At 36.5% G+C, this 25073-nt stretch overlaps 1 long non-coding RNA gene across 1 annotated transcript; it reads right to left on the reverse strand.

Annotated features, from left to right (window-relative positions):
- Positions 1 to 8646: 8646 nt before the first annotated feature.
- Positions 8647 to 23112, reverse strand: LOC126816089 (uncharacterized). Its single transcript, XR_007678237.2, has 3 exons — positions 22958 to 23112; positions 18909 to 19017; positions 8647 to 9025 (listed from the first exon to the last, which is right to left on the reverse strand). It is a non-coding gene; the product is annotated as an uncharacterized LOC126816089 (long non-coding RNA).
- Between the last annotated feature and the right edge of the window lie 1961 nt (positions 23113 to 25073).

Genomic DNA, 25073 nt, shown 5'->3' on the forward strand with positions numbered 1-25073 from the left:
TCGTCGTCACCTGCTTTCAGTGCCATGGAATATCTGGTGGCAAGGACTTGTGTGGGCTTTATATATATTTCATTATTTTGATTCTCACTGAAGTATGAAGTAAATTGACCATGTATTACAAAAATAATAATGGCGAAGATAACGTGGTATATATAAAATATTTATTCACACACAATGTTCCCTTGAGATAGTTCATTGGTATATATTTTGTTTAGTTCTTTAAATCTTGCGCGTTTGACATTATGGATAACATATTTACGACACCCAGTGGAATTTGTTCTCTTTGTATTATTTCACACACTATAGATATCTAAACTGGTTTAGTTCTTTTTCTTGATCTATATAGTATGTGCTGCCTATGTGCCAGTAGGTATTGAGTGTTATGTATTGCTTGGTTGGCTTAAATGGATGTATTTGTTTATTCCATTTACAAGTGAGGCTATATTTATTATTAGGTCAGAGTGAATTAAATTGGTTAAGGATGACCAGAAGCTTTCTGACGATAACTCCAGGAGTTATGCCCCTTGATTGCAAACCCCCCGTGAAAACCCCAGGGACCACAGTAACTCCCAGATTAATGATACTTGATTATGAAAGACTGCTAACTCCGCAGATGCTAACATTGTCATTGGTAAAAAGTTATTTACCTCGATTGCTACACATTGTTGTTATGTTTACGTGTTCAATTTTTCAATTGTTGGTTGGGCTTATGAAATTGAAGGCTATCTTCGGGTCCAGCTATGCGCCACAAATCCCCATGGACACAGAAGGGAAAGAGACAAATTCCGTAAAAGGGTTTTTATGATTTCTCGTCTCGTGTTCAAAGAATGTATATGGATCTCCTAAGGCGATATTGTTCAGCTCGACTTAGTAGTACTGACAAAGGATTGTCAAAAGAAGAAATTCCAGATTGTTGCCTTCATCCCTTCAAAACGTGACGTTGCGTGTGGTACCGATGAAAATACCCCCGCCCCCCTAAAAAAAAACCCAAAACAAAAAAAAACTATTTCGCATTGCACATATTAATTTTAGTAATGTCTATTATTCTTTGACCCCATCATCAAATAGAAATGAAATGAAATGAAATGGGGTTTAACGTCCTACTATTCTGCTCCTAAACTGGGCTAATGAAGACGGGCATACGCCATACAGTGTGCTATGAGGGAAATTTTGCCCAGGCAGCGGCGCTACTGCCTACTCTTATATCGAATTCAAACTGCCAAGGGATCTTTTACGTGCACGCCAATGTGTACACGGGACCTAGTTTTTTTGTGCCATCCGAACGGCTAGACAGCTGTCCTTGTCAGGCCCTCCTTCCTGCATCACTGACAAGGGGAAACCACACCGGAAAATCTGGATGAACTTTCTCGGCCAATGCAGGGACCGAACACCCGACCTCCAGACTATCATCAAATAGAAGTAGCAGCCCGCGATTTACGAACTTCAAATACTTGCATTATTTCAAACAATTTTAAAAAGAACAATGTTAAGTTACGCTTAGTCTTCTTTTATTGTTATTCGAAAATCTATCGAGTTTTATCATACGGCCTGTAATTGAGTAAACTGGCGTGCTATTGAATTACCGGTTGTACGTGACAAGGAGTAGGGTCGCCTGTCCAACCTCGTGGGTTTTCTCCGGGTCCTCTGGTTTCCTCCCACTGATAAAGACCCCTACGCGCAAGTGAAGTATTGAAATAAAATTAAACCATATGTTAGTCCCGAAATGACATAGTTTGTGTCGAGTGGACGCTAAACCCCATTTCTCTCTCCCTCCATTCGAAAATCAGGGTCATAGACCGTTTATTTGATTCGCTTGAGGCAACATGTGTCCATGAGTTTGATTAAATTATCGCTGTATTTACTTAAATGAATAATGAAATAAAGTATTTCTAGGTTATTTATTTGAATTTATAAATTATTTGGGGACAAGGTAACAGCTGTGAAACATAGAATATAGAAGAATTACCATCGAGATGAGATACGAAATTAGTTTCTATAACTATGAAGCCTAATATAATATAGCTAACTATAAATCACGGTCGAGATGAAACATAATATCTAAATCATGATAGAGATGATCGAGATACGAAATGAGTTTCTACATGGACATTTGCGGCGCCAGCCGCTGGTGGTTGGGGGATGGGGGCAAAGCTGGGGCAAATTCCGAGGTTAAGGGTGCAAATGCGCAAACGTCAACTAGAATATTTTGAAAAAAAGGGTGCCTGAAATGTAGTCCAGCAGTATTTCTGGCACTGATCGTCGTGATAAATAGTTATGACCATATACCGCCTGTCGCCTGGCCACTAGTTTATCCGACCAGAGTGAAAAGTGTCAAACTGACATGCGAACCTCGACGAAGCCCCCTCATGAGATCCAAAGTGGTGAGCCCTTGCGGAGGGTATGGGACACCTCCCCCAGAAAATTTTGAAAACTAGACTGCCCGAAATGCAGTCTGACAGTATTCATGGGCAGGCACTGATCGTCGAGATAAAAAGAGCTGACCAGATACCGTCGGTCGCCTGATCACTAGTTTATCCGACGAGAAAGGAAAGTGACACACGTACGGAGTGAGTGCATCAAAGTGAATGAATATTTTCGACACGATATTTTGAGAAATAGACTGCCGGAAATCCCGCCTAGCAGTATTTCAGACACTGTTCGTCGAGATAAACAGAACTGACCAGATACTGTCTGTCGCCAAATCACAAGCTTATCGGAACAAAGAGGGAGGTGTCAAACAACGGACTGAGTGAATCAAAGTGAATGCATATTCGTGCCGCGTTGAACCTGTACCCAAAAACTTTGAGGACCGTAAAAAGCACTTCCCAAGTGGTTCACGTTTTATTGTTTATAGTAGGTTTACAGCAGGATGGGTTCGGTAAAAAAAATCACTCGGACTGTACAACATGCAAGTTTATGACGGAGTGGAAATTTGGGATTTATTTATTTTTTTTAAATTATTGGGGGGAGGGGGGCGGCGGCATATTCCCAATTACAACATCGGGTCTCCATACCTACACTTGTGGTATAACCATGTCTTCCAATCCATTATATCTAATTGAATTCCAAGCCAAGAAAATGTCCGTCCATTTAAGACCCATGTAACCAAATCCCACCAGATTTTGATCTTTTTCCTTAACCTCGCTGATGGAAATCAGGGAGAAGGTTACCCATACCTCTAAAGGATCTGCATCGCTTTCAACAGGTCGGAGATTGGGATTATAAAAACTGTCAAATTATATATTTCGGTATATAAGTTATAACGATCTTCTTTGATGGAGGATTTGACGCTTGTTATCATCATACCAACTATCCAATAAATTACTTGGAACTACAATATGTTCATTTTAAGGATGTTTATTGCTGGACATCCACCTAAAAAACTAGCTAACATCAAACTTCAGATGGAGTTAGATGTTCGTCTTTCTTTAGAACCTCAAAAATCCACTGGAGCTGGCATAGACCGTTAAAAATACTTGTGGGCCCAGATCGCTATATCAAAATTAAAGTTATTAATCGGCTGTGAATTGACAGTCTTTGTCTTCGCTATAGAAAATTCTTCTCTTCGCCCTGCCTTCAGTGTAACAGAATATCGGGTAGTAAGGATTCATGTAAGGATTATGATGGTTTGAAATGTTTTATTATTGTGATTCTCACTGATGTATTATAAGAGTAACGAGAAAAGGCGAATGAAAATTAATGTATATAAAATATGTATTCATTATACAGTTTGTGATATCTTTCGAGATAGCTCATTGGTATATACATTAAGGTCAGACCTTGTTTTATAAACAATATTTTTATTCAGGTTGTCTGAATGGCATTGGGGAACAGGATTAATTAGCTTATGTAATACCACTCTCCCTAAATAATTAATATATATATATATATATATATATATATATATATATATATATATATATATATATATATAATATCAATGCAATATGTGTATATACATTGCGAAAATGGCAATCACATACATATTATATAAATATAATAAAATGGATAAAAATTTACAGTATATACATGTATACTCTTCAAAAAAAGTAGGGTATATTCAAAAACAATACAAAACTGCGGAAATGCACTGCTGTTTTTATTGGAGGTAACCAGTGTATGTTAATAACAGGCCAATTGCCTACACATAAACATAAACAGTTCATATGGGCGGCTTATCTGAAGGCCCCATTTCACTCGCAAAGAGATACACCGTAAAAAGTGAAAATGGACGTTTTTGATTTTTGTCTTAAATTAAATGAGTAATTGCACCATCAATCCGTCCAATCACGATTTGGGGCAATCTGAATCACTCCCCTTGCAGTGCCACGACCAATTCTTGCAGTATTGTCGGTTGACGTTGACGACGACGAACACGTCTCCCGTTCAAATTAAAGGTAACACATTTAAGCAAAGATACGCTAAACAGCAAATCTTATGCAAGAACCGATAGGAAAGCAAACATGAATAGATAAACCAGCACGCGCCAGTTTTATCAAACCTTCCTTGAAGTGTCAAATTTGACAATGAACCCCTCCCACGTGTATGGCGCTATTGTGTGTCGCATGTGCAACTCAGTGGTTCTGTTGGGGCGATAAGTTCTTCATCTGTGAACATACTCTCAGCATGTCAAATGTCCATGACATTTGCTGAACCAGCAAACTAAGTTTTAACCTAGCACCTAATGATTTGGAAATCCACTCAGACTGTTACATCAACGCCGTAATGGTTAACTTGCCAGCAACATATCGTAGATTGGATAATACAAGATCCGAAACCAGGAAAGACAACATTCTAAATGTAGTCTGTCAAGACACGCAAACGGGCTGGCAAGAACTCAATCAACTTTCGACCTGTCTGAAGAAATACTGGAATGAACGTGGTAATCTGTCTGTCCATGGTGGATTGCTCTTGTTCCAGCTTTCTGTTATCTTTTGTAAAAAAGTAGTCTTGAATATCCCGGCCTGTCAATTAGACGTAGAGCGGTCGGTAGACTGGCTAAGCGAGACTAATTTCAAACAAGGGCACGTAACCTATCTTTTACTCACAAGTGCCCGGATGTTATGACCGACACTCGTAACCATCTTTCAGTGCATTATTTATAGATGGTTAAAGGGTCACAGCTTATTAAGTACAACATGACCGTTTATTTAGTGACTATAAATGTGCGAAGTTATTCAATAAAACAATTGTGCAGACTCAAGTGGCAAAGGGATAATTTTGAATGTTAAAATCGTGCATGGCGCTTTCAAGTAAATAGTTTGGAACTAGGCTACGTCGGCAGTGTGGAAGATTTGAACTGGCATCTCATCAAATCCGAGTTTTACAGGAGTTCCCACGGTATTGCCAACTATGTAATCAGGCCGCCAGTACTGTGGTACCACAATATTATATAATCCATAAAGTCTGTTAAATTCCACGACAATAAATGGTCATTCCATTGAAGAACTATATACAAAATGACACCATTTGGTATTTGGCCTTAATCTCACTGCATGAGAGCAAGGAGAAGGCTATGTACGCATCTAGAATACCCAAATGTGCGTCAAGAGGATTGCAGATGGGGATTATAATAACTAAAAATATAGTCGTATAAATTATGCTCATCATTAATTATGCTTTATATACACAGCATATCTAAATTATCTGAAACTTGGGCATCCTACCACCCGAAAGAAACTCTAACACCGAGTCCGCGAAAGCATCCATAAAACTATAATCCAAAATGCATTAAAAAATTGTATAATTATTGATACTTTATAATAGTGGGTTATGTTTAAAACTGGGAGGTTGGTTCTGTAGCATGACCCGAAACCCAACTTATATGTCTGACAGAGATCTGTATTTGTCAAATATACTAAAAGCAATTTCGAGTAAACTATATTTTGGAAATTATTATTCATATAGATTAATTGATCAGTTAAACATGCATTATACAAGAGCTAAATCTGCCTATTGCAGGTCTTTCTTTGGGCCTGCAAGGGACAATGTATAGTCGTTTGGATTGGACGAAAAACCGAGGTGCCGTGTAAACATTGGCGTGCACGTAAAAGAACCACTGAGTTGGAATTCGATATAAAAGTATGGTGTAGTGCCCCTATCAGGGCAAAATTCCCTCATACCAAACTGTATGGCGTATGCCCGTCTTCATTAGCACAGTCGGTGCTTTGTGAAGATTTTCCTGTCAGTATTACAATTGGGTAAACTTGCCTTAAAGGAGATAAGTCGCTAATTCAATATCTTCCACAGTTTAGACATTTAAAACACAATTTATTGGTCAATTTAAATCAGCATTAATGTTGTTATCTTACCGAGGAAGGGTGGGCGTCTGTAATGAAACGACCCGATGAACAAGGCTAAACATACCCCACAGGAGAATAGTGCAGGTCTAGACTGGAATAACCAGACGTCAAAGACGACCATTAAATTGGGACTCTTCGCGTATATCTCCGAACATAACTGATTAGAAATTAGAGTAAAAACAGAAACGATTGAATGTAAATCAGTTTATATACATGCATATTTCATTTTATATGGGTGGCGACCCATTTGTGTCCATTTCTAGATGACAAAAAATAGCGATTTAGCTTGTTTAAACAATATTTTATTTCGCATCATGCAGTGTAAATATCATAAAATATTGTAAATAAGATCATAACAAGAAAATACATACATATAGAAAGCTAGATTTTGGTCTACTGGACTGAAACCATTTAGACAAAAGACATACATCAGCAGTGAACGTAATGAAAGTTACATTTTAGTCTACTGAGCTGGAACTATTTAGACAACAGGCATTATCTGTATACTCTACCTGTATACCCTATCCGAGTCCTTTCACAGGAAATTCAAAACAAAAGTATTCTATAACAATTAATGTACACATGCTGGGATGGTATAAGAGAGAGAGAGAGAGAGAGAGAGAGAGAGAGAGAGATTGGGTTTAACGTCCACTCGACACAAACTAGGTCATTTCGGGACTAACACATGGTTCAATTTTATTTTAATAAGTCGCTTGCGCGTAGGGGTCTTTAGCAGTGGGAGGAAACCGGAGGACCCGGGGAAAACCCACGAGGTTAGACAGGCGACCCTACTCCTTGTCACGTACAACCGGGGAATCGAAACCCCACCAGTTGACTTAATGACAGACCGTATGATACAGCGCACGTGCTAACCATTCGGCCATCCAACCCCCCTAGAGAGAGAGAGAGAGAGAGAGAGAGAGAGAGAGAGAGAGAAAACTAACCATTATTTTCCTAATTTATCTATACAAGTGGGCAGAGAGAGAGAGAGAGAGAGAGAGAGAGTAACATATAACATTATTTACCTAATTCATCTATACTATTATTTGGTTAATTGATTGGTGTTTACATAAGATGGTTACAACAGTCAAAGGTAATTCCATTCGCCATTAGAAATCAACATGGTATTTGTCATGAGTTTTAAATATAACTAAATCACGAACGTTGTATGAAATGACAGAATGTTTAATCTCAGTCCAGGCACGGCCATTTAATTTCTGAATGAGAAATATTCAGTACATGGTTGATATACAGATTATGGGCATGTACAATCTAGCCCCTGACTATTTAAAAAATCTAGTTTCAGTTAACTTAAATAGACGTTCAACACGTTTAGCTACTACTGATCTCTTTTATGTTTCATTTACTAAAAAAACGAACTTTTGCAGACAGGGCGTTCAGTGTGGCTGGTCCAGATACTGTAAAGTCATCTTTAACATTAGACAAATTTAAACAATCATTAAAAACCCATCTTTATAAGCCCCCATTCCCGGAATAAACGGAACTCTGCTAAAAGTGATTTAACTGACATATTGTGTGCTATATTGTGTGCTACATGTTATGTTTGTTATGGTCTTTATGTTGTGTGTTTTGTAAAGCGCATTTGAATGCTGATGTGCAGCAGTAACGGGCGCAATACCAAATTCCGATCTTGATTCACCGTGCAACCCAGATCGAACCCAAATTTTATAAACTTATAAACTCAAAAATCATCTCTTATGAAACATACACAATCGTAAAAAAGCTATATGTATAGTTTCTTATGAGGGTCGAACTGGGGCACACAAATTACACAGACATTTCAAACAATAACAACAACCGTATACATTGAGTATTTCGCTGTACAATCCCGGGACTGTACACGATCCAAATAATATCAACTTCACAGCAGCTTAAGTTTTATACAAAGCCATACATAAATCAGATGCTTAAAATGTTCATAAGAAGACACTATTTACTTCCGATGATGTATCGTTGAGTCTGGCGGAAGACAGGTTTATAGTAATGGAATCTGAAAGAATAGAGGCTTCACAGTTTGCTGGTAAATCACTTTCAGAATCTGAAATCTCTTTTTGGGCATTATTCACATTCTCTAACCACGCTTCGATCCTTTTAAACCGCTCTTCTTTCGTTAATGCGGATTGGAGACCCTCCAGTGAGTTTTCGGTTCGTCCTTTTGAATCTCGTTGTGGTAAACTAGAGTCATTACCCCTTTCAGCTGGGTGATTATATAGGTCTTCTTGAGAAGCTGATCTTAGAAGTTCATCCGCATTTGTAGCTACACGAGTATTGTCTTTGTCATTATTGAATCTAATGTGACCTTTAGTTTTTCTCGGACGATTCTTTGATAAAAGATTAAAAAATGGTCTTGGGTGCGGTTTGATAATTGTTTCATTTTCTCGTTTAACATAAGAGGATGTAAAAACACGTGGTTGCCCCAACCCTTTCGATCGAAGATATTCGCATAATTTCGCGGGAGTCATTCGAACACAATGGCGTCTGTCTGTGTCCATTCTGTGTATGTTTTCGGACGAAGTGGTCTGCTGAGAAATAGTATCAACATCAGTTGGAAGTTCCCCGCTCTTTTTTCTCTTTGGCGGAAGGTTCAGGCTTAAGAAAGTTCTCTCTCGCATCTGAATTTTTGGGAAGGGTGAAGTGAATAGCTGTTTGGTATTGGTTGAGTCGAGTCGTAGACGTTCATAAAGTTCTTGGCATTTCTGTAACTGTAAATAGAAATATTATTTTATGTGTTTAAATTTAAGTTTCAACTGAGGGTTAGGTTTAAGAATTTGGGGGGAGAGGTTAAGTCTCCACATAAGCACTGACCTAGGATGATGAAAAATTAGTTCGTGATATTTCCTCGTTTTATTAAAATACATACAATACATTAGATTTATATACAAAGGCGATTTCACTGTTTATTGGTGTTGGTGGCGCTGATGGTCTTCCTTGGGTGGTGCTTCTGGTATTCACAAACTCTGCAATATCATCCCTTGATTATTTCTCGATTACTCGATTATGTCACTGCGGTTACCAATTCATTTTTGAAAATGAAATGAAATGGAATGAGGTTTAAAGTCCTACTTTTCTGCTCCTATTGGGCTAATAAAGACGGGCATACGCCATACAGTGTGTTTTGAGGGAAATTTTGCCCGGGCAGAGGCAATATGACTTTCTCTTACATCGAATTCCATCTGCAACGCCAATATATACACGGGTCTTCATATTTCGTCCAATCCAAACGACTAGACAGCTGTCCTTGACAGGCCCTCCTTTCTGCACCAATGACGAGGGGAAACAACGTCAGAAAATCCCAATACAAGGATCAAACACGCCCCAGGCTAGCGAGCTAGCGTCTTACCAACTTAACCACCGTGTCTCCCATTTTTATTATTTTTTTTGTAAAATAAGTTTTTAAATTCTTAGAAATACGAGGGTTTTTGGCATACAAGTACTAAAATGTTCCTAATGGGGTGATTAATTGCATCAACACCGGTAGCGCATCTAGAAGATATGAATAGGGGAGGGGCGGTTCCAAATCTAAGGCACCACCCACAGTCCAACCCACAATGAATGTCAAAACATTCGTCGATCGATCGATCATTGATATGGGTTAAAGGGTCGGTATTGCTACCCCTTAAACTACTGAGTTGAGGGGTTGCTAGTTCGGAATTAGCATTTTCATCTTCTCGTGCTATACTTGCCTCTCATTCCCGAAAGACACTTCTGACAAGCTTGTATAGCAAAATGCGTCTGCGATATTACCCTCGGTGGAAGTTGACGATAACCTCCTCTAACTAACGAACAATTTGTTCGAAGTAAAACAAAACACTCCCTCTTGACACTTTCAGACACATGCATATATCTTTGTTATGGCTGATAGCTTTCTTTTCAATTGTTTTGTTTCGTCAGGTGACTCTGCCCTTGATAAAAGTTTACATACAGAAAGCTAATCGATTGTTTTTCACTTATCCACAAATTAAACTAGAAATTAATCAAACGGTGACTCATATAACTGTAGAGGTTCCCTACACTAATCGAAACCACAGAGTTCAAAAATGTATTTGAATGTAATTCAAAGAGTTTGTTTTCTATAAATCAAAACAGAAAAAAATTGTCTTGAATTGTTGAAATAATTAATTTATTATCACCTTTAAGTGAAATACTGCAAGTATTGCAACCACTGGGGAATTAAGATTGAAAACATAGTCCCGTAAGCTTCTGATATAGTTCCTATCAATAAACAATCAAGCTGCGCCTAAGGGGAACTTACAGACGCCTTGCGTTAGTGATCCACAACGAACTCTCTGCTTTGACGTCAATGATGACTGTCCTATTGTCCACACGGATGAGTTACTTATCACGCATATCAATTTACCTGTCATGGTTTTATTTATCTTCTATTATCTTATTTACCTATCACTGAACTCAAAATAGCATAGTTTCTCTGTTTATTCATTTACTTTCAATAAAATTGTATGATTAATCAAGTATTTAACGGATAACAAATTCCCTCGACTCTTCTGTATTTGCAAAACAATGAAACCCGATACAACGCATGATTTAATACACCGAAACATACCTAGTTTTTTCTGCTTGATGGTGCCTCCTCGTATCGGTGGGACTATGAATCAAGGTCGACTATGAGCACATTAGCTAAAAGAACCTTTGGCAGCCCTTGCAATGAATTACTATACGTTAATACCCTAAAGACTGAAGTATTGTCTTGAAAAGACGATGAATTTAATATCATTTACGTTCTTTAGGTTAGTAAACTTAACGTTAACTCGGTTAACTCGATCCCGAGACATTACTGAGAATAGATGGTAAAAAATTAAGTCATCGGAGACTTGAAAATGCTTACACACAAACTTTATTGACGTAACACACCATGGGCAATATCGGAACTTAAACATTTGCGTTACAGACATGTTGCGTAAATTAAAGCGACATATTTCTTTTAGTATAAATGGAAAAGACTCATATTTCACTGAAATGCGTGTTTAAATTCAGATTTGGTTGCGTTTAAACATTTAGCTTTCCCTTGCAGAGTTTAGTTTAAATGTAGTTCGCACAGTCGAGGGAGGCTCGTTAGCGCAGCGACTAAGAAGCTGGCTCTCTAACAAAGGGGGACTTGGGCCCCCCCATTGTTGGCCACGGAAGTTCATCGGGATTTTCCGTTGAGGTTTCTTCCTTGTCAGTGGTGCAGGACGGAATGGAACAGAAAACCGAGGTCCGTAATACACATTTTCACGAAACTAAAATAATAAAGCATGCCATATATGCCGTCTTCGTTAGCCCATTCGGTACCCGGTGCAAAAAAAGTATATCACGTTAAACCCCATTTCATTTCATTTCACACATCCGAACACATGATCAAATTAAATAAACTAAACTTACTACTTGATATCCAGTTTTTGATCAACTTTGAACAAAGCAAAACTTTCGTAATATGTTATATCCGCTTTGGGAAAATTATGTAAATGACTTTAAAACGGTGACGTCCAATTGATAGGATCAAGGCGTAACTTATTCAAAGGATCCCGGATCTTTTGATCAAAATTACAATATTTTGTGAATATAATGAATAGTAAATAAGATATTTTGTTCACTCGCATTTGCATCTTTAATAACTTGCATCCGCAAAAAAAAAACTTTCAAGATATACATCTTAATACCGGAAACAATGTATATAATGACGCAGATGGTATTGATGTTTATCGTATAAATGTAAATGAGAAACACCCGCGATCTTAAGATAAGTGTGAAATATTATGAACAACAAAATGTTTTTACATTTTTCAGATTGAAATTCTCAGCAATCGTATTGGTTTTTTTAAGGAGATGCGGTATGGGGTTAGGTACTGCTTTAATATTGTGTATAGTCTATTTGGATCGGAGACAACCCCGTATCCCAAACCGCACACACTTATTCAGAGTCAGTCACGCAAAATGTTGCCCTTTTTAGATTAAATAATTTTCACAGACAAATTTTCTGTGTCTAATATCTTTTGGAAAAAAAAAACGTAAACAAAGTTCTCCTCGATCTGTTTTATATACGGCTTATTCTAATAAAATAGAAAATCAATTACAAAGCAATAAATACTCCCCTTTTGTCATGTAAATAATTCAGTAGCATATATTAATGGCCATACCACAATAGCAAAAAACCCAAACCAGATCGATAGCAATTTGTATTAATTGATGGAATCAAATTTAGCTATTGGATAAATATTCCTATGGCTGTCTTCTTATTTATTGACGCTTAAATATTGGAAATTGGGTTCTTCAGTGTAATTTGATTGTGGTATATTTGAAATTTTTGTTTGCCTAAAATCTAGCCTAGTTTCATGTTTTTAAGTCAGGAAAAGAGAAAACAATCTTAAAGTAGGGGTTTTTCTAAATTGTAGCCTAGTTTCAGGTTTTTAAGTCAGGAAAAGAAAAAACAATCTTATAGGGGTTTCTGGAAAGCGAAATGAATTGAAAAGGAATGGGGTTTACTGTATAATTCTGCACCAATCGAGCTACTGAAGATGAGTATCATTAAGGTACTCTCAGTGGCATATATAGGACCTCGGTTTTGCGTCCCATCGGAACGCCTATAAGCTTTCCTTGTCAAATCATTGAGCCAATATAATTTTACTACACATTGATAAGTCAATATCCTAGAATATATGTTTCTATTTGCAGTAAACAGTAATAGCAGAAAGCAAACAAAGCTCCAGTATTTTTAATATTCTTTAGAAGAATAAATCTATATGTATTGGAAATTTAAAAGTCTCTTGCTAGTTTCATGAGACTAATGAGTAATGGAGGATGCCATTCAATTTAATCACTGATGTGTTTCCCAGTAAAATAACAAACATTTAAAAAATTCTAATCCTAAATGAATAACTTTAATCAATTTCTTCAGAAGTACAGTTGAATTCTAAACAGGATGAATTATATCAATAAACAGTGTTACTTAGTTACACACGTCTATACAGGAAGCTATATATGCCTCGAAAAAAAATATAGATAGCAGCTTATCTGAACTGACAGGACAATGGATGTCGATCAAATTTGATAATGAGGTGGGACGGAAGGCTGCGGAACGCTGGATATCGATAGAGTCCACCCTCTAATAATTCAATACGATAAAAGAAAATCCGTTTTCAGGAGCCAATCGTTGAGGGGCCGACAAATCAACAGGGTGACACTGAAATGTGGGCGTAAAAAACTGTCTTTGTATGTAAACACGTTGGATGATAAATCTGCTGTGAAAAACAACTTCAGACTTTGAAATCCCCATACGTAAAATGGGGCGTGTGTCGTGTATTATGATAGGCATGTTAAGCCATTTCAGATCACCTAAAATAAATCCTCATTTAATTGGATATTCGTATAGCTATATACCAACCTGTTTCACAGAGATCTTCTAATATCTCTGTAACAGACGACTGTTTCGTCACGTGACGTAACATCACGCGGCGTCAATCATTGGCTCAATAGCGCGTGCATTGTTTACATAAGACGTTACGGATTCGGGCTAAATGGTGAATTTTACTTATTTTAATACCCATTTACACTAAATAGGCAATGATTTTTAACTACAAATAATTCAAACGTCTTTATTTATTTTTCTAATAAATGAAAACCATGAAAACAATGTTTTAGAATTCAATTTGACGAAAGAAAAAAGTTAATATTTGGGACTCATTAAGTCGCATCGATGTCATCCTTATCAGTGATTGTAGCGCACTAGCGAAAATTTACTCCTGATCAGTGTGGCTAAACACATGTAATTGAGCTTTGCATTAAATCTGCTTTATTTTAATATTTCAACACCTTTACTTCACATGTTCGTGTTCGATTTAATTACGAGAGAGAGAGAGAGAGAGAGAATGAGAGAGAGAGAGAATGAGAGAGAGAGAGAGACACACACACATGGTTCAACTTTATTTCAATAATTCGCTTGCACGTAAGGGTCTTTAGCAGTGGAGAAAACCGGAGGACCCGGAGAAAGACCCACGAGGTTGGACATGCGACCCTAATCCTTGTCACGTACAACCGGGGAATCGAAACTACGCCAGTTGAGTCAATGGCAGACCTTATGATACAGCGCACACGCGCTAACCATTCGACCACCCAACCCCGTGATTTAATTACGAAATAAAGAAGCTACATATAATATGACTGACTGGCTGTTACTTCGATTTGAAAACGTATGGGCACTTGAATTGTTATTCCAAAGTTTATTCCAGCAATAAATGTTAAATACGGATCTTAGAAAACCAGATGTTAATGGATTCATATAAATTCTCAATTTCGTAAATAAGATGCAATGATCATCAATATATTTGTGAGTAAGCAACCGATCAATATCAAGGTGTTGACAAAATGATACGTGTTTGATACGTAGAATAAAGAGAGCATGCGCTCGGCATCCGCTAGACATCCGCTCGACACAACAGGAAAAACCCCTTTTGTTACACGCCCCATACCAATTTTCAATTCCCTCTTATTCTTAAAAGGTTTTTTTCTATCAATTTTCGTATCAAAATTTATTTTGATTCCTTTGAGTCTTAAGGTTTTAAAAGAAAGAGCACTGCAGTGGACACTTAATATTTCAACATCTACTACTATATAGATATTAATTATTAGTATAAGATACGTTCTTAGAATATAAAAATAATTATATCCAAGGTAGATATTGAACAAGATTATGAGGTTTAATAATTTACTAATTTATATTCTAACATATTCTGATTCAATAGTGAAAATACCAAATTATCGTTACAAAACAGTAACCCTAACCCTTATTCGTGACATCAAAGAAACTAGTTTATAATCAAGTGTCGTTAACACCTAATAAAGTCAGTATGTTAGTAAAGGATATGTTATATGAATATTGTTATTGAAACAGTTACTATATTATAGTAATATATACAATAGCCTTTAGTAAGTAACTTTATTAAAAGTCCTCATAGAGTCCATTACATGTATATAAAATACCTTTAAGCGATTCCATTTATAAACTTTACATGTAATCATATAGATCTTTACGTATTTTAAATAGGTTTAATGGGTGCTCGTAATGTAAATTTTGAATGAATTGCCTAGCCTGTTATAATATTGTAGGGCTACTCCATACCATCAATATTTCAAATGCTCCAATATAGAATGGATCTAAAGCTTTCTAGTGGAAGTAGAAAGGGAAATAAAACTTGCCTACTGAGAATTAATACTGATATAATCATACGTGGATAAAACTTCTTAAAGGGGAAGTACCAGTTGAAATTTATGTTAAGTTGTATTTGATTTAAAGGTTGAGGACGGGGTATGGCGTAACTCGTGCTTGTCATTGAGTAAAGTGGCACTGTTTCGATTCAAAGCTTATACATGACAAGGGGTAGGGTCGCCTGTCGAACCATCTGGGTTTCCTCCGGGTCCTGCTAATTGAACTACATGTACATGTTAGTCCCGAAATGACATATTTTATGCTGCGTGGATGTTACAGTTTGTATGAAATATTCACCTCTCTTCTCCTTTATGGTAACTAACTGTACAATATAAACACTATATACTTTAGAGGGTGTCCAACATCCAAGATGTTTCGCATCGAGTGGCAATCATTTGCATACTTTATGGTCAGTGTTTATATAGGTGCTTTTAAATGTGGCCGGAAAGAAAATAACAAAGAAATAGTGTCATTTATCAATGAAACACGACTATTAAATTATCAGGCTAATGAAAGTGCGCCATAGAATGTGCTATGGGGGAAATTTTGCCGTACAACAGCGATATGGCCTACTCTTTTTTCGAAGGGTTCTTCTACGTGCATGTGACCAAGGTTATTTGTCCAATATAGACACCATTCTGCACCAATGACAACGCGAAATCTCTCGTGGAACTTTCTCGTCCAACAGCGAAATCAAATATACAACTTTCTGGGGAGTGAGCCAGCGCCTAAACAAGTTGGTCAACTTCACGCATGTGCTTAATTAACCACAGATAGAGAATAAAAACAAGCCCCACCCCACCCCCAACACACACACACACCCAAGTTTAAAGAGCGAAACCATCTAGATACCGTTATAGTTAGCGGTTAATACCATGCAAACAGGCGGTATAAATCGCGCATTGTGTGTTGAAATTTAAATCTTTTGAATCAATCTAATCTACACGAATACCGCCTTAGAAGCTATAAGCATATAAAAGGTGAAACAATCCTTGAAGGGGTTACTAAGTGGATTATACATTAGTTTATTTATAGCCCCTTTAAGTGTATTAAACGATATAGGTAAAGTAGAGTTTTCCTTAAACACGCCAACTATTTTGAACAAATAGTGTTAGCGCACTTTTTTTTACCAGTCCCTGTTAGTGTTTACTTTTAAAGATAAGCATGTTTAAACAATTAGACATGGCTATTAACTGCGGATTTTATGGAAAGCATTATAGATTATTTGCGACGGAAAATTAAGACTCTTCAGAGCGGGAAAAGTAAAGAAATCGGTCGGGTGTAATGAAGTTTAATAAATATTTTAAATGGGCATTACCAATTTCACTAAGAAAATAAATGTAATTGATTTTGAATAATTTATAATGACTTAATTAATAACATTGGCAAATGAAGCGCCGACTTAATACAACAAGTGTTCATTAAGCACTGACTTAAAGTTACAATTTCATATTTTCTAAGAAAGTAAAAACATAATTATTTCTATGTCTTTTGCTCAATAGGTTGTCAACTCACTATTATACGATCATAGGTGTCATTCTCACAAACTCATTTACGCCGGAAATAATAACACAATTACCTCCCAATTACCTCCCTTGTTTTATATTCTCCACCATGAAGTAGCTTTTTTAAAACGTTTGAATTTGAAGAGGAAAATGATATTTTTGCCAATTTCTCAACTGGCAATAGTGAATTAAAGGATTAATAGGATATTTCTTTAACAAGGTAGAACTGTTTATAGATACCATCTATTTTAAGGCTTTATTTTAATAAATGTTAAAAATATAACGTAAAAATATGAAATTGCAACTTTAAAGATACATTATGGGAGATTCGATAACGAGTTGGCAGTTCTCACTATAATAGTTAAAAACTTGGTAATGTAAAGGCAATTTGCTGAAAAATAAGCAATTGAAATTTCCGCCTAGCCTCGATCAGCATTACTAAAGTCAGTACGATAAACAGCATAGTCTCGATTACCCATTTAATCGTTAAATCGTGAAGGAAAGTTATGCAGTAAATCGGCTCATAATCCACTACAGTTCGCAGGCTAGCGACGCCATCTAGAGTTGATTATGATCTGGATAGGTTAATTAATGTCTAATTAATGTTTAATACAACTCAAAAATTGAAATTCGAAACGTGAATATCTGAGCGATCTGAACATGTCCGTTGTTGGTGTATAGTCTAAAAGCGAAACTATGACAATGATTACTCGAGTGAAGCGTAAAATATTTCTGGGACTTGTTGTTTGTTTTTGTTATTTCTAAACATGGCAATCTTTATGTACCGAGATAAAATGCCGGGAGAGAAAAACATTTTAGGGTCGAATGCAAAATACACTTATTTAAACATACATTATGCAAGCGCTAAATCTGCCTATTGCAGGTCTTTCTTTACTTTAGGCCTGAAATAATTTCTAAATTATTAATTATACATCAATTTACATCAATTAACTTATCCAGGTCATAATAGATTAGAACAGTTCAGCCGTATTTTGATTTAAGCTAAAAAAAAATGAGGGAGCGAGATTTAGCTTCGAACAACCAGTACGGTGGTTGAAATTAATGCAGACGTCTTGTCAAACCTTCAAAGCCTAATTCTTCGCTCGCAATAGAGTAATTTGAATGAAATTTTCAAATTGTTCATTTTACATTATCTATTTTCGAACTAGTATAGCAAGAATGGCTAGTTCTTTATCTAAATCTTACATAATGCATCTTTAACTATTATAGCAAGAATGGCTAGCTCTTTATCTAAATATTACTTAATGTATCTTTAATATACTAATAATTATGTATAAATAATTATGTTCAAATGTATTTACTATGTATTTTAAAATTGTCACTGCATTTAACAAAAGACAGATAATGGCGAGACTGGCAAACATTTCTTTGTCTTCTGACGACGATCTGACTTTTGAAATCCGAATAGAATATCTCGAACGGTCAGAAGGACTTATCTTTAACTAACATATTTCTTTAGTATCTGTTTCTGCTATAAACATAAGTCATATTCACATTGGCGCGACTATATACGTGAAATTAGGAAAGTGGAATCTTTAATAGTAATAACAGTCAAAAATTGGTTAAATTCCGTTCAGCATTTAGGATTTGAAAATTCAATAGATCTGTGCTTCTCCCTGTGTAGCAAGACGCCGCCATGTTATTTACCTCGGACCAAATTGATGGACCTGTTTTAAATCCAATTTAATCCAAGTTGGGAAATTATCTAGTATTGGTATTTTGATTTTGTTTTCTTAGTTAAATAATCAACCTGTGTACATATTAGCGTGGATTAAGCCGTGAGAAATTTGCTATTTCAGCGAAAAATGCAAAGCACGTATCGTTACTTTAAGAGTGAGTTGACACGGGAATTTAATTTACCTGTCTAAAGTATGTGTTTATTTGAGGAGTTTTCAGTTTCGCTGGCTTTTTCTTTGGTCTCCCTCCAAATGTCCATGGTCTCTGTCCTTCTAGTGCCATTGTTGTCATTCTGTAAATATATATATAGATAATATACAATTATAAACTCCGAATTCGTGCATTTGGAATGGAATCATTCAACTTTCTCTTCAGTCCTACAAACAACCCATGCCTTGGTCAAATCCAGTAAGGTAAGTAGTAACGTTCATCTGCCATCGGGGGTTTGGATGGCCGAATGGTTAGCACGTGCGCGCTGTATCATAAGGTCTGTCATTTAGTCAACTGGCGTGGTTTCGATTCCCCAGTTGTACGTGACAAGGAGTAGGGTCGCCTGTCTAACCTCGTGGGTTTTCTCCGGGTCCTACGGTTTCCTCCCACTGCTAAAGACCCCTACGCTCAAGTGAATTATTGAAATAAAATTCAACCAAGTGTTAGTCACGAAATGATCTAGTTTGTGTCGAGTGAACGTTAAACCCCATCTCTCTCTCTCTCTCTCTCTCTCTCTCTCTCTCTCGCTCTCTCTCTCTCTCGTCTGCCATCAACTACCAGAATCAAACATTTAACTAAGATATGTATGTGTTGATATGAACAAAATGGGGGTTAACGTCCTACTGTTCTGCTCCGACTGGGCTAATGAAGATGGACAGACGCCATACCGTGTTTAAAATGAAATGAAATGGGGTTTAACGTCCCACTGTTCTGCCCCGACTGGGCTATTGAAGACGGGCATATAGTGTGCTATGAGGGATTTTTTTCCCGGACAGCGGCGCTACGATCTACTCTTATATCGAATTCCAACTGACAAGGGATCTGTAACGTGCACACCAATTTGTACACAGGACCTCATTTTTCGTCGACTATACACTGTCCTTTGCCTGGTCCTCTGCCCTGCTCCGCTAACAAGGGGGGGGGGGCACGTCATAATAAATGATACAATTTTCCACTAAGTGGTTCGGAGAAATTTTACCGCTGTGCCTTTATCAAAGAACGAAAAAAAAGAAAGAAGGTGGGATTTGGTTGTGTTCTATGACCATTTTATGTATGTAACAGCAATCTTTCTAAATCTCAATTCGAGTAGCTGTTCCCATTTGTAATAAAAACTGAAACAGCTTGGTATCATCATTGTGTCGGGAGATGGGTCTAAATATTCGTTAGCTATTTCTACTCAACTGGAATTTAAACCAGCATATACAATTCAAAATAACAATGTGATTCAATGAGGGATGTTAACTTCGTGACTCTGACGTATAACCCCAATTTACCGGAAAGAATTAGCATAGAATTATCACACCATTTGTTTAACAATGTCAACTTTAACGTAAAGTATCAAGGACAGAAAGAGCTGAGATTTCCAACATGAATTTTATAAGAAATGGAAAAGGGTTGCTCTTTTTTCCTGTGGTGCTATACAGTGTCTCCATACAAATAAAAGAGTCATAGAAGATGAACTGTATACATCAAAATAATCAAATAATACGATTGAGTTACCTGTAAATGGTTGCACACGTTGTATACGATCCAGTTAGCTTCTAAATTAATATATACATATATCCAAATAAACTTTTAAATGATCTTTAAACGTATGCCAGAAAAAAACAGGTCGCTTTACATGTACGTTACGTATATATATAGTACCTGTTATAATATTATTACAATACTGTAAGAGACACTTATACAGTAAACTGTAGATTTTATGATCATAACAACCAGAATTTATTGATTCATTAAATTACACCATATTTTATGGTTTATTTATTTGAAATGTGGACCCGTAAATCAGAACGAGAACTTATTGATCATCAACGATAAACAAACGTACTTTGTCACTGTCAGATATAAATGTATTCATTGAGACCTTTAGTCATTAAAACCCATTGGTAGTTCAATCGGTGAAAAAGGTAGATTGTGATTTGATTCGATTGTTTAATCGATAAATTACAAAATGAATCCATAGAATATAATTAACATAATGATCTAAATCACGTATGCTAGAGATACATACGATTCTCTTTTATGGAAAGAATATCAGTGAGGATTTCAGAAGCTGTTCACCAACTCTTATAGCTAAAGCTATCTTGTACCGTAACCCTAGCTAAATCATAGTGAACAGATAGTGTTATCTAATTACAATGTGAAGAATTTTCAAGATGTGAACTCCTTTTAAGATGTTAGATTAGATCCTTTAATTTCGAGGGTAATTGAAAAATGAAGTGAAATGGGGTTTAACGTCCTACTGTTCTGCTGCGACTGGGCTAATGGAGACGGGCATACGCCATAGAGTGTGCTAATGATGGGAATTTTGCTCGGACCGATGGACAGCGTCCTAATTTTATATCGAATTCCAACAGTCAAGGGATCTTTTACGTGCATTACAATGTGTACACGGGACGTCGTTTTACGTCCCATCCGAAGGACTAGACATCTGTCCTCGGACCCTCCGTCCTGCACCACTAACATCGGGAAACCACACCGGAAATTCTCGATGAACTTTCTAGGCCAACACTGGGAGCGAATCCATGACTTCTAGGCTAGCAAGCCAACGTCTTACCTACTTAGCCACCGTGGCTCTCCCGAGGGCAAACGGAAACAGCGAAGCAACTGAACTGTAAATAAAACAAACACCATTTTGTTTCACTTTTCTACTTACCAATAACCGAATAAACTATTAACCAAATCTAGTTAAATCCATCGGCTTTATCTATAAGCCCCACTGCGTTAAATGACACATAATTTACATTATAAATAAATATTAACTCTTCACAAACAAATACAATCGCTATCCCAGAGAATTTCCGTTTCATTTAATTATAGTCTGTGTGTTTAAACTCTTAAACCTAGGAATGTTTATATACTTAATACTCCTGTAAACAAACCGAGTACTACCTTATACTCTTATCTTTAAAGCGACACTCAAGGTTTGAAATATTTGATAAATATTAAGATTTTATTTGATATGGTTGCCACCTACATGTGATTCCCACATCTAAGATTTTTCATTTCAAAGAATCCGAAATAACTGAATTGTACAAACTTAGCTGGACGGATATCACCGAGAGCTGTATACGCTAAAAAAAAAGAGAAACATCAATCGAGTCTAATGTTTCTAGAATTTTACTGAGCACGTCTTCTAAGTACCCCCTCTGTGTATTTAACACAGGCGTGTTTTCCGAAGGAAAAAGAAAGTGAAAGAAATGGGGTTTAACGTCCACTCGACACAAACTAGGTCATTACGGGACTAACACATGGTTCAATTTTGTTTAAATGAATCGCTTGCTCGTAGGGGTCTTTAGCAGTGGGGGGGAGACCGGGGAGACCCGGAGAAAACCCACGAGGTTGGACAGGCCACCCTACTCTTTGTCACGTACAACCAGGGAATCAAAATCACGCCAGTTGACTCAATGACAGACCTTATGATACAACGCACACGCGCTAACCATTCGACCATCCACCCACCCCCCTGTTTACCGAAAGAAATATACGTGTATTTAAAGACGGTGTAAGATATCATATTTCTTTAATTAAAACCTAGTATCCCTAAAAACAAAACCGGATGCATTCTGACCTCCACGGTTCATGGAATTTGGCTGAGAAGAGTTGAGCTAGTCGAAAAAAAAGTGATTAAAATCGAATTTCACACCACTTTTCTCGGTTTCGGAATAACATTACTGGACCATTAAATTATCTAGCACAGTTGCACAATATTAAAATTGTTTACACGCATATCAATGATTGTTTATTTTATCTTGTTTTGTCTCTTTCTTTTACTTTTTATGTAAAATCTTCGTATTTTTAAACTGATACTGTTATATTTTAATAGGCCATAAAGCATGGTAGTGTTTATATATACCTATGTAAACAACACGTAGATTTAAAAACAAACATATATAAATATCAGCAAATCAGAAAGTGTTGACAACTAAATTAATTGACTCAATTTTTAGATTTGTCTAAGAAAGTTTCTTTTATTTTGCGGGATAGTAATGGTTGTAATATGTAAAATTTGAACTCACCTTCAAAGATATTTGTTTTGAATCAATCCATAAATTGTAGGACTTTTTATCATTGATACAGGTAAGTATGGGTCCTTGTACAATATAGCCCTTGGTTATAGCTGTATATCTATAAGTCGACTGTAACTGGTGATGACAGGTGTGCGCTGTATATATGTATTATTAACTAACTGTTCGAGGGGAAACGCAATCTGTTTTTAAACAATTTTGCTAAGGGGCGTAACTCCATTTAGCTTCAAAATAGCTTCATCGGTGTACGTTTCGAAACTAATGCGAGAGATGTGCGTCCACTCGACAATAGCCAGGACATTTCGGGACTAACATATGTTGTAACTGTATTTCAGCAATAGGAGACACCCACAGCACTCGGTGACAGACCTTATGATCTAAAACGTGTGCATTATACACTTCATTGGTATAATATTGGTAATTACTTTAACAAACATATTAATCAAATATTTTTACTAATGTACGCTGATTTTATACTTAACTCATTTGAAACAAACATTCAATATAATGTCGTTGGTGATATTCAGTTTGTATTTATCAATAACTGGATTAGGATTGATTTCGATGTGAATTACAATGGAAAGGAATGAAATGGGGTTTAAAGTCACTCTCGTAAACACAATACTCTTCTTTCCCAGTTTCTTGCACATGAATTTAAAATCTGTTCAGTTGGAATATTTTTCTGGAGAGGCCATCTGTGCAACTACTACTGCCCCACTCTGCCCCGAAGAACTATCTACTTTGATAATAGGCCTCTGTCCTGAACGGCCGCCATATCCAAAAAATAGTATACTCTTTTGTAATGTGACTCTAATCTATTTAATATCTTTCATACACACAGTTTTATTACAAGGAAGTGGAATAAATAAGTTCTCAAAGTTCTCGAGTATACTTAGTGTTTTCGACTAAAATCGTCTATTTAGGACTAAAAATGTCGGTCAACTAGCTTAATGTCTGTTCTCAAGTGGAGACAAGTTTAGTATGCCACTGTCCCTAATATGCACGTTAAATAAGTCTAACCATCACATTTATATGAATATTCAGATAAGTCAATATTATATTTACATACTTGTATTTATGGGTTAATATCGAACTTTCCCGGTAACATTAAATTGGTGCTTACGTGCTGATACGTTTATTTAAAGGGTTGGAATCTTAAATGACGGTATGATGATTCAGTTAACTATTTATTATGAAGTTTTGTTTGTCTGCGTGGGTCTTACTTTTTATTATATTGTTGAACAACTACGATTGTTTGCCCACCAATGCGTAATAAATGCTTTCTTTCAATTTGTCTGGTAGTGTAAGGGGGACAACTCTAATACACCTCTGCGTTAAACTTGAACACAATTTCAATGCACAGGGACACGTAAATACCCCTAAACCGGGTTTGACTAATAAAGATACTTATTTAAAAAATAAAATAAAAATAGATTCGTAACCCCATATTCGGGTAATCGATAGGGTTTATATTGTACGGAACTGTCTCAATACCCTCATAAGACAGACCTACAGCAAGTTTTGAATGTTTAATTGAATACAGCCGCCAAAGAACTAGTTCTGTTTTGTTTATGTCGATAAAGGTTCAAAAGTAATACCCTTCATTAAGTTTATAAGCATAAAATGGTTGAAATAATAGTAATCATGAATTCGGATAATATATTTTAAAGTTGTCAGTTGTCTTGCCTAGCTTAATGATAAATATACATTGGTGGGAAATCTTAGAAACTCAAAAAACATTTGTTACCAAAGCTCAGGAAACCCAAACACAAAGACCTCTAAATAGCACCATCATTCAGATGCTCCATAAACCCGCCAACTCTTACAGCTATAAAAATGGCTCTTCAGAAAACAAAATATGGTGACAACAGTAATACTCGCAGTGGCATCAGTCGGGTATTCTATTATAGCATTATCGTCGCTTTCTTCCATAAAACCAGGTAAAGTTTCGGCACTGTAAAGATATTGTGGAGGCTGTTTTGTCTCTCGTAAAGCAAAAGTAATGCAACTATTTTGTTTAAAGAAAACATCCCGATGCCAAATAATGATACACCAAAGAAGACATTGTGAAAAGTTGTATTTATTATGGAACATAGATCGTACGGAT

Source organism: Patella vulgata, chromosome 3 (assembly GCF_932274485.2).
Source record: "Patella vulgata chromosome 3, xgPatVulg1.2, whole genome shotgun sequence".
Classification (NCBI taxonomy): Eukaryota; Metazoa; Mollusca; class Gastropoda; family Patellidae; genus Patella; species Patella vulgata.